At 37.5% G+C, this 8139-nt stretch overlaps 1 pseudogene; it reads left to right on the plus strand.

Moving 5' to 3' along the window:
* The first annotated feature begins 5092 nt into the window (after positions 1–5092).
* Positions 5093–6055, plus strand: LOC101671835 (annotated as a pseudogene).
* The last annotated feature ends 2084 nt before the right edge of the window (positions 6056–8139 follow it).

Genomic DNA, 8139 nt, shown 5'->3' on the forward strand with positions numbered 1-8139 from the left:
TTCTTTCAAGACCTGTCCCCAAAGGCAAAGGAAATAAAAGCGAAAATGAACTTTTAGGACTTCATCAGGATCAAAAGTTTCTGCACAGCAAAGGAAACAGTCAACAAAACAAAGAGGCAACCCACAGAATGGGAGAAGATATTCACAAATAACACTACATATAAAGGGCTGATATCTAAGATCTATAAAGAACTCCTCAAACTCAACACACACAAGGCAGATAATCACGTTAAAAAATGGGCAGAAGACATGAACAGACACCTCTCCAAAGAAGACACAAAAATAGCTAACAGACACATGAAGAAAATGTTCATTATCATCAGCCATCAGGGAGATTCAAGTCAAAACCACATCGAGATACCACTTTATACCAGTTAGAATGGCTAAAATCAACATGACAGTAAACAAGTGTTGGAGAGGATGTGGAGAAAGGGGAACTCTCTTACACTTTTGGTGGGAATGCAAGTTGGTGCAGCCACTTTGGAAAACAGTGTGGAGATTCCTTAAGAAATAAAAAATAAAGCTACCCTATGACTCTACAATTGCACTACTGGGTATTTACCCCAAAGATACAGATGTAGTGAATAGAGGGGCCATCTGTACCTCAGTGTTCACAGCAGCAATTGCCACTGTCACCAAACTGTGGAAAGAGCCAAGATGCCCATCAACGGATGAATGGATAAAGAAGACATGGTCCATATATACAATGGAGTATATTATGCCTCCACTGGAAAGGATGAATACCCAACTTTTGTATCAACATGGACGGGACTGGAAGAGATTATGCTGAATGAAATAAGTCAAGCAGAGAGAGTCAGTTTTCATATGGTTTCACGTACTTGTGGAGCATAAGGAATAACACAGACGACACTAGAAGATGTAGAGGACAAGTGAGTTGGGGGAAATTGGAGGGGAAGACAAATCATGAAAGACTGTGGACTCTTGAGAAACAAACTGAGGGTTTTGAAGGGAAGGGGGGTGGAGAGGTCAGGTGAGCCTGGTGGTGGGTATTAAGCAAGGCATGTATTGCATGGAACACTGGGGGTGGTGCATAAACAATAAATTTTGGAACACACACACACACACAATTAAATTTAAAAAGAAACTTTAAAAGGAATATTTTATACTGAAGATGTTTAATAAGCCACTTCATAATTAAGAACTCCTGAGAATATTCTAATACTATGTTATAGTCCCAAAACTACTTTACTTTTATCAAGATTGAATTCCTTTACTTTCCATTCTAAATCTAAGATCAGGCTAAACCAGTCCTGGAAACAGGATTTTTGTTCTCACTTTTCATGTCCACATGAATTGTAAGTGTGTGTATAAGGGAAATGCATGACCTTTTTTAGTTAATCTTTTAATTTAGACTATAATTATAGGGATTACTTTGGGAGTTGACGTGGATTGGCAACACTGTAGTGAAGCAAACAGAGGTAAATAATGTAATCATAGCAGCAGCTGGGTTTCGGGTATGCCAACAGTGAACTTAGAGCTTCCTAGGCAGCTGGGGCAGGTGTTAGTGATCTAAATGAGGTTGGTGGAATGACTTTTATTACTTTACAATAGTTCTGGCAACTAGACCTATGTTCCTGCCATTCTAGTCCTGGTTCCTACTTTGTTTTCTGTGGTTTTCCAGCAGGTCTTTAAAAGTTTTATATCACCCCCAACAGCTTTACTACCACCTCTCTCTCCAGGCCAGATGAAGAAGTAATACACAAAATTGTGGTACTTCATTTTGCAGTGTATGTTAGAAGCATAACCATAATTTTAACATCCTGCCAGTAGTTGTTTTATTAACAAAGTGACCCCAGACATAACTGCAAACACTATCCAGTTTTGTAATAAACGGGATGTATTACCTTTTCCTCTAAATACTAAATCAACGAAATTGATGGAATGCCTGCCATGTATAAGACATTTTTATAATAACTATTTAGAAGTAGTTTCCCTGTCTTTAAGGAGCTTAAAGGCAGTTGGGAAAGCAGGCTATAAGCTATTAAATAAACCCAACAATAGGTGTTAGCAATTGGCCAGCCCCAAATTAGTGGTTAGATATCAAGTTCTATAGGATTTTCAAGGTGATAAAAAGTATATAGGAAATTCACATAAATGGACTCTGTGGACTTGGGAAGGCATAAGGATAATGAGAATTTAGATAAAGTCAGAAGAGGTATAAACAGTGTAAAACGGCATCCCTTCCAGTTTATCTGTAGCAGATAGCCTCTATTTGAGAACAATGGGAGATAACATGGAGGAAATAATGAAACAGTTATGTAACAATAATTATAGTAACAGTAATAGTAATATAAAATAGCTAAAATGTAGATGCTCACTATGAGCTAAACGTTGTGTGTTTTCTTTGTGCTAAGTAGCATCAAGTTTAATTCTCAGAACAAAGTCAGGAAGCGGATAGTATGATTTTCTGAATCTTTTGTATAAACAAGTAGAAACTTAGGGAGAGCAAATACTTGTGCAAGGACATACTCCCTTAGTGGTAAAGCCAGAGCTTGAATGCATCTCTTTGATGTAAAAGCCTTTTTACTTAGCATCAGAGGAACAACTTAAGGCATGGCAGCATGAGGACACAGCCAGGATAAGAGAAAATCCTTTAAGGGGATTAATAGGTTTATAGATAGATAGAGATAAGTCTCAGATACCTATATGCCCGTATATATTGCAATGGGGAGAAACAAAAAATTATTTGGAGTACCTGGGACTCTCTCACTTCTTTTTGCCATTCTTCCCTTGTAGGTCATTTTAGCCTCCTTGTTCTTCCCCAAATGTGGCAAGATCTTAGGGCCACTATTGTATTTGTTACCTCTGCCTAAGATGTATATGTTGCTCTGTTTTCCTCTGGAAGGAAAAGTGGTTCTCTGTCCCTTACAAGGTTTTACTCAAATGAAACTTTTTATCTGGGCCTCTCTTGACAATTCTATTAAATTGCAACAACCTCCTTCTCCAGATACTTCTGATCCACCATATGTTACTTTGATTTTTCCTCTTATTTCATAGCACTTTTAACTTTCGAAAATATTATATAATTTAGTTACTTATTATGTATGTTGCTCATTGTCTCTCTCTTATCTTTCCAAAATAAAAACTCCACAAGGCCAAAAGATCTTCTCTGCTTTACTCATTGATATATCCAGGAGCCTAGAAGAGACTCAAGCATATACAGTTGTTTAACAAATATTTTTTGAATGATTGATTATATCATTAAAAACTTATGACACAGATAACTAAAGCCTATTCTAAAAACTTTAGAAAATATACAAGGCATGATAAAAACATTAACATAACCTTAATCTCACCAATGGTAAATATTACTAATATTTATTATTACAGTTTTATTCATTCATATATTGTATTACTAAAGATTAGTTCTGAATCTATTCATTTTCAAAAACAAACATGAAAAATAAGATTATCAAGATTATTTCTGAGACATTTTTATTTGGAAGAAATATTAATATATATTTTAGTTACTCAGATGTCAACAAGACTTCTGTTTTTTACAATTAAGATATAATTTATGATTATATGTCTTCAATTTTGAATGTAGTATATACATTTAGAGATATGATGATCAGTTAGATTTTTGCATTGAAGATAAAAACAATGTTTAAAAATATTGGGCGCCTGGGTGGCTCAGTGGGTTAAGCCACTGCCTTCGGCTCAGGTCATGATCTCAGAGTCCTGGGATCGAGTCCCGCATCGGGCTCTCTGCTCAGCAGGGAGCCTGCTTCCCCCTCTCTCTCTGCCTGCCTCTCCATCTACTTGTGATTTCTCTCTGTCAAATAAATAAATAAAATCTTTAAAAAAAAATATTGTCTGATGGCTTATTATCCAAAATATGATTCCAAAGTAAAGCTTTCAGTGAGATGAGTCAGGGGACATGAAGGTAAAAATGATACTACTGCTAAAGCACTCTAAATGTCCAAACCGGTAAGGTACTCAAATGAAAGCTTTTCAGTATTTCCATATTCATTCACCTTTAATATAGCATCCATCACCTTGAGCAGCATTTATTATTGATACATCTATATGTCTTGTATATTATTTCTCTGTAAATCATTCTCCATTTTGAAGGAAGTGATATATCTGATATCTTAAAACCAAATATGTGACTTCCATATATATATGAGCATTTATAATTTAAACTAGAAGCCTAAACTAAATAGTAATAAAACATAAGAAATGTAATTGTATGAAAAAAAAACCCTGAAATATTACAAACATTAATGCTATGATTAAGGTAGACAAGGCACTTTCATAGAATGAAACAGAAAATATTTTAGATTTTGTGGTTGGGTAAAGCCTCTCTGAACAGGTGAGATTCTTGCTGAGAACTGAAGGATGAGAAGAGGTCAACTAAACAAAGCCTATGGAAGAGACATCTAAGCCAACACATTTTTTTTTTCTTCATGTTAAGTGTACCCTTTAATCTCCATCCCTTATGCCACACACACCCTTTCCAACCTCCCCTCTGGTAACCATCAGTTTGCTCTTTATAGTTAAGAGTATGTTTCTTGATTGGTCTCTCTCTCACTTTTTAAAATTTTTCTCATTTGTTTTGTCTCTTAAATTCCACCTATGGGGGCTCCTGGGTGGCTCAGTGGGTGAAAGCCTCTACCTTTAGCCCAGGTCGTGATCCCAGGGTCCTGGGATCGAGCCCCGCATTGGGCTCTCTGCTCAGTGCAGAGCCTGCTTGTCTTTCTCTCTCTGCCTACTTGTGTTCTCTGTCAAATAAATGAATAAAAATCTTAAAAAAAATAAAATAAAATAAATTCCACCTATGAGTGAGAACATATGGTATATGTCTTTCTCTGACTTACTTAGCTTAGCATTATACTCTCTAACACTACCCATCTACCTATATTGTTTCAAATGTCAAGATTTCATTCTTTATTATGGCTGAATAATATCCTAATATTATTCAGTATGTACAATATCCACACTACTTCTTCTTTATCCCGTCATCTATCAATGGATACCAGTCATAGTTTAGCTACTGGGAATAATGTAATAAACATCAGAGAGAATGCGCCGGCTGTTCTCCCTCGGAGGAGGCCCGTCGACAGCAGCCATGGCTCCCAGCCAGAACGGCGTCAGGCTGAAGCCGCACTTGCGCAAGGACTGGCAGCGGCGCGTGGCCACGTGGTTCAACCCAGCGGGCGCGGAAGATCCGCAGCTGCAAGGCTCGCCAAGCCAAGGCCCGCCGCATCGCCCCGCGCCCCGCGTCCGGGCCCATCCGGCCCATCGTGCGCTGCCCCACAGTGCGGTACCACAGCAGAGTGCGCGCCGGCAGAGGCTTGAGCCTGGAGGAGCTGCGGGCGGCCGGCATCCACAGGAGGGTGGCGCGCACCATCGGCATCTCAGGGACCCGCGGCGGCGGAACAAGTCCACGGAGTCGCTGCAGGCCAAGGAATAGCGCTCCAAGCTGCTGCTGTTCCCGCGCAGGCCGGCCGCGCCGCGGCAGGGCGACAGCTCAGCTGAAGAACTCAAACTGGCCACGCAGCTGACAGGCCCCGTCATGCCCATCCGGAATGTCTACAAGAAGGAGAAAGCCAGAGTCACCACGGAGGAGGAGAACTTCAAGGCGTTCGCCAGTCTTCGCATGGCCCGTGCCAACGCCCGGCTCTTCGGCATCCGGGTAAAAAGGGCCACGGAAGCTGCGGAACACGATGTTGACAGAAGAAATAAAATGTCATTGTCAACTCGTGAAAAAAAAAATTTTTTTTGTTGTTATTTTTAGGGGATTTTTGTATTTTTGGGGAATAAATACTTTTCGTGTTTTTAGAGGATAAATACCCAGTAGAGCAATTGCTGGATTGTAGGATAGTTCTCTTTGTAATTTTTTGAGGAATCTCCATACTGTTTTCCACAATGGCCACACCAGTTTGCATTCCCACCAACAGTGCAAGAGCATTCCTTTTTCTTCACATCCTCACCACTTCTTGTTTCTTGTGTTGTTGATTTTAGCCATTCTGAAAGGTGTAAAGTGATACCTGGTTATAGTTTTAGTTTGCATTTCCCTAATGATGAGTGATGTTGAACATCTGTTCATGTACCAGTTTGCCATTTTATGTCTTCTTTTAGAGAAATGTCTGTTCATATCATCTGCCCATTTTAAATTATACAATTTGGGGGGGGTGTTGAGTTGTATCAGTTTATATATTTTGGATACTAACCCTTAACTGGATATGTCATTTGCAAATATTTTCTCCTATTCTATAGGTTGCCTTTAAGTTTCGCTGATTGTTTCCTTTGCTGTACAGAAACTTTTCCTTTTGATATAGACCCAATAGTTTATGTTTGCTTTTATTTCCCTTGCACATCTAAAGGCACATCTAAAAAAAAATGTTGCTGTGGCTGATGTCAGAAATTACTGCCTATGCTCTTTTTGGGATTTTTATGGTTTCAGGTCTCAAATTTAGATCCTTAACCCATTTTGAGTTTGTTTTTGTGTATCGTGAAAGGCAGAGTTCCAGTTTCATTCTTTTGCACATTGGTGTCCAGTTTTCCAAATGCTGTTTATTGAAGAGACTATCTTTTTCCTGTTGTGTATTCATTCTTCCTTTGTAAGATGAATTGACCAAATAATTGTAGGTTTGTTTCTGAGTTTTCTGTTCTACTCCATTGATCTGTGTGTCTATTTTTAATTCTAGTACCATACTGTTTTAATTGCTACTGCTTTGTAATATAACTTAAAGTCTGGGATTGTGATATCTCCAGTTTAGTTTCCTTTTCAAGATTGCTTTGGCTATTCAAGATCTTTTGTGGTTCCATACAAAAGGATTTTAGGATTTTAGGATTGTTTTTCCAGTTCTTTGAAAAAAATGATGTTAGGGTTTTGATAGGGATTGCATTAAATCTGTACATTGCTTTGGGTAGTGTAGACATTTTAACAATATTTGTTCTTCCAACACATGAGAATGAGATTTCTTTCCATTTCTTTGTGTCATCTTGAATTTCTTTCCTCAGTATTTAACAGTTTTCAGAGTACAGGTCTTTCACCTCTTTGGTTAGATTTATTCCTAGATACTTTATTGTTTTTGGTGCAATTGTAAATGGGATTGTTAATTTCTCTTTCTGCTGCTTCATTATTAGTGTATAGATATGCAGTAGATTTCCGTACATTGATTTTGTACGGTGCAACTTTACTTAAATCATTATCATTTCTAGTAGTTTTTTAGTGGAGGCTTCAGGGTTTCTATATATAGTGTCATGTCATCTGCAAACAGTGAGAGTTTTACTTCTTCCCTTCTAATCTGGATGCCTTTTATTTCTTTCTGTTGTCTGATTGCTGTGGCTAGAACTTCCAGTACTATGCTGAATAAAAGTAGTAAGAGTAGACATCCTCATCTTATTCCTGACTCTAATGAAAAATCTCTCAATTTTTCACCACTCCATATCATGTTGGCTATGGATTTTTCATATAAAACTTTTATTATATTGAGATATATTCTCTCTAGACCTACTTCAGAGAGGGTTTGGGGATTTTTTCCCCCCTATCATGAATAGATGTTGTACTTTGTCAAATGCTTTTTCTGTGTTTATTGAAAGATCATTTTTTTAACCTTTCTCTTTATTGATGTGATGTATCATGTTGATTGATTTGCAGATGTTGAACCACTCTTGCATCCCAAGATAAATCCCGTTTAATCAAAGTGTATGATTCTTTTAATGTATTGTTGGATTTGATTGGTTAATATCTTGTTGAGGATTTTTGCATCTATATTTTTGAGAGATATTGGCCTGTAGTTCTTCTTTTTTTTTTTTTTTTTTTTTTGTGGTGCCTTTTTCTAGTTTTGGTATCAGGGTGATACTGGCCTCATGGGGTAAATTTGAAAGTTTTTCTTCCTCTTTTATTTTTTGGAATAATTTGGAAAGAATAGGTATTAATTGTTCTTTAAATGTTTAGTAGAATTTATCTGTGAAGCCATCTGGTCCTGAACTTTCGTTTGCTGGGAGTTTTTTGATTACCTGTTCAATTTCATTACTGATAATTGGTCTGTTCAAATTTTCTATTTCTCCCTGCTTTAGTTTTGGTAGGTTATGTTTCTAGGAATTTATACATTTCTTCTAAGTTGTCCAATTTATTGGTTTGTAAGCCAACAGATCTTTTAAATG

This window comes from Mustela putorius, unplaced genomic scaffold, assembly GCF_011764305.1.
Source record: "Mustela putorius furo isolate JIRA1106 unplaced genomic scaffold, ASM1176430v1.1 tig00003898_pilon_pilon_pilon, whole genome shotgun sequence".
Lineage (NCBI taxonomy): Eukaryota > Metazoa > Chordata > Mammalia > Carnivora > Mustelidae > Mustela > Mustela putorius.